This window comes from Malus sylvestris, chromosome 9 (assembly GCF_916048215.2).
Source record: "Malus sylvestris chromosome 9, drMalSylv7.2, whole genome shotgun sequence".
Lineage (NCBI taxonomy): Eukaryota > Viridiplantae > Streptophyta > Magnoliopsida > Rosales > Rosaceae > Malus > Malus sylvestris.
In genome coordinates, this window is record NC_062268.1 from 6,811,544 (window position 1) to 6,815,331 (window position 3,788).

General features: G+C 37.2%; 1 pseudogene; it reads right to left on the reverse strand.

Moving 5' to 3' along the window:
* Positions 1 to 2,398: 2,398 nt before the first annotated feature.
* Positions 2,399 to 3,505, reverse strand: LOC126582598 (uncharacterized; annotated as a pseudogene).
* Between the last annotated feature and the right edge of the window lie 283 nt (positions 3,506 to 3,788).

Below are 3,788 nucleotides of genomic sequence, written 5' to 3' on the forward strand. Positions count from 1 at the left end.
GATATGATCAAGTCAGTTATGTCAATCGACTTTAATTAACTAGTTTGCAACTACTAGAAAACAAAGAACACTACTAGAAAAGTTTAATTAATTTGCTGTGTTATATAAAACGGAATAAGTTGCTGCAGCCATATATATAGCCCATGCAGCTGGGCGACATTGCATTAAACACTGAAGACTGATGACAACATCCATCAGTTTACAAGATAAAGATAACTCATCAAGAAAACAACAATTACTAGAGGAGAAACGATGCCTAAGACGACATCAAAGCTCATCCTCTTTATTCATACAATGATCCTTATATTTTCTGAACTGAGCATGAACTTGTCGCAGCTTATCAGTTCACAGTCCCTTCAGTACAAAGCCACTGACCCACAAAAAAGTTGTCGCAGTTGAGATTAGGGTTGATTGAAAGAAAGAAGTCAGCACCCAATTGGAACTTTTGAATAACAGATTCACATGTATCACCCTCTTCGGCACCATAAACCGAGTCGCAAGCCACAGCCTCTTCTGCAAATTCAAGTGGAACATTGCATTGCATTAATATAGAAACTTGAAACTTATTTTAATATTTATTTGAAACTAAAAAGAATTAATTTAAATTTTAAACGCAATAAGTGATTAATGTATGTAGATGATGAAAATGAAATTAATGGAATAAATATTCTTACCGCCGAGCTTTCTACTCTCAGCAATGGAAATCATGAGAACTAGAGAGAGCACTAGAATCAAGTTAAGAAGTGTTGCCATTTTGTTGCCAGACTTAGCCATCTCCACTGTCTTAATTTTTCCTTTTTGAACAATGGAATTCTAATTGATTAGCTTTAGTAAGAAGCTAATCGTGTTTAGTGTGGTTGATGGTTTGAGGCAGTGCAGAGTCATATTTATAGCTAGGTAGAGGAGCAAAGATTACCAGACGGCTTATCCAAAGTAACTACATATATTTGTTTAATAAATCTATCTGAACTGTGTTGTGCATAATGCGAATATCATTGGGCAGGCTTAGCCGCCTGTGTATTATAAGGATTTGGATCCCATCTGGATCCAAATTGCAGGAATCCTATGATCCTCACATCTTAGCCATTGACTGTGTATCGTGCAGTTTGAAATTATTTGATTTTTTTTATTTAAAATTAAACACAAATATTAATATCCTCACAAAGTTGATCCCGAGAGAATCCTCCCACAGTTCGAGTAGGTGACTTTTTGGATAGACTTGTATGTCTGGTTTCGTCTCTGCTTGCGATTCCCAACACTCTGGAAAACAACCCAAACTGCGCCAGATAATGGCCGGAAATCTGATGATGCATCTCCGCGAGCGAAAGATGATCGCCTCTGGCTTAGCTGAAAGGATTTCATGCCGGATGTCCACCTAGGCCCTTAGTTGGCAGGACCTTGAACCACCACAACACTCACCGTAATTGATTCATTTTTATAAAATTTCAACTTGAAAAATGAAACTCAATTGATCAACTTTTTTCATTCAAATTGTACCAAATTCGGTCAAAATTTTCATCCGCGTTTCATCTTATTCTCCTTTATTTCAGTTTCATAACGGTTTCAATTTTTTCAAATGAAAGATTTGAACCTTTCAATGCATAAGGGTCTCAATTTTTTCAAATGAACCATTTGAAGACATTGATTCTAACAGATTATAGAGTTGATGGTTAAAACCTTTCAATTATAACAACTGATTGGAGAGTTGTTCATTCTAACATTTCAGTTCATATAGCTTTTCTTTTATTAATGTTTACTTTGTAGTATTAAACATTGCTTCCTTTGTCAATTGAGGATTTGTGGATGTTAGTTCGTAGTACAATTGTTTTCAATTGAGAAACAATTGTAAATAATACTGACATATAAAGTTTATAAAAACACAATTGAAACACCTAAACCGTTGAGATCTCTTACTCATGATTTTATCACCACTCTTAAGATTTGTACAATTTACATAAATCATTCCATCCGAGTTATCTCACTACTAAATTAAATAGTTTGCGCGACTAGGGACATTTTGTCGCGCAAAGAATTATTTGGTCGCACATAAACTATGGCAACCAAAAAATCGTCGCGCATATTTTGTCGCGCAAAGCTCGTGAAAAAAAAGACATTGTGCAACGAACATCTTCAAATTTTTTGCGCATCTTAACAATTGCGCGACGCTTTACTAGTCATTGCGTGAAAGTTATACAGACAAAGGTTTTCGTTGTACGATATAAATGAGTACAAGTGCGTTTGTGGGTAATTTGTCTCAAAACTTTTTGCGCGAAGAAATCTATAGTAGGCGCGTGGTAATGCACGACGAAGAGTAAGACGCGCTTAATTTTGCACGACGACATTTCGTCGTCGCGCACGTGTAATTTTTAATTAAAAAATAGAATAAAAGGAAAAAAAAAAAAACAGATTTCATACTAATGAGAAAGAAAAAAAAAATTAATGAATAATTTTTTTATTTATAATATAAATAAAAATGTACGTACAAATATAAAGTTTATAAAAAAAAGGGAACAAAACTACGAAAACAAAGAGGCAAAATCTATAGGCATGTCATTCGGAGGTGCTTCGTAATCTTGCTGCTGGTTGGGGACGGGGTCGGAGGTCAACAGGCCTGATTGCTGTGCTTGCTCGGTGTGGAAGGGCTATGAGGGCGATGGTGTAGAAAAACCGAGGAGATGTATTCCAAAGGAACTGAGGGCTTGTACAAGCATTGACATTTGAGACTTGTACGATGCCAGCTCACTCCTCAGCCCAACGACTTCCTGCGTCAAAGCCGTAACCTTGGTCTTTGACTGCGAGGATGACGAGGCTCCAGTCTCCCGAGGCCTGGCATTTCCCATCCCCCGACAATATGTCCCTGGCCTCCGACCGAAAGTCTGGTCCAACGTCTCTGTGACAATGTGAAACCCTACATCCTCAGGGGGATCCACAGACTCCATCGGCGTGTCCGAGGGAAGGTGGGAGGCGGACTCCTGAAGCACCACCTGTCGTTTTTCCACCATAGTTGCCTGTGAAAAAAAACATGGATTAGTAATAGAAAACAATATGAAAGAATTAGTATAAATGTTTAATGCATAAGAAATTACTTACATGAAGGGACTGGGTCAACTCATTCCCAGGCCCAACATAAACGTCAGCAAAGACGTTGATCTCCGGAAATTTTGAACCCTCCTAAAATCGAAAAAGATAAGGAAAATGTTAGTACGAAAAAAAAATTATTAGCAACATTTTAAAATTGGAAATGAAAGTTGTAATATATACCTTCCGTTGCGCCTCCATCCTATAAGAGAAAGGCCTCGAACTCGAATGGTGGATAAGAGTCTTCTTCTCTCGATTGATCTTGTTCGCCTTCACCTTCTTCTGTTATACAAAAAATAAATGTATTAGTTGTAATAGTTAAAGAAAATTAAAAAAACTAATAATAAACATTATTAAAAAATAAAAAAAGTAAAATGAAAGAAGTCGTCATTAAAAACGCACCACATATGTTGGGTCCTTAAAATGACCTCAAAGCCAAACCCAACTGTCTTGTCGGTCCTCCAACTCTTTCGGACATCCCTCCTCAAGAGCGACATGCGGATCATCAAACTCCCGGTGACACGCCCCGATCCTGATATTCCCCAAATACCAGGATAGGCATGTGCTAGCTGACACCCGAGGGTGTCGAAAGTCATTTATTGAGTGCAAAAGCTGAAAATAAGGAGTAAATAAGACTTATAAATATAAAAGACTAATGAATATGCATTTCAAGAACGTGTTCAGAGCATATAACTAACTAGAATACTAAA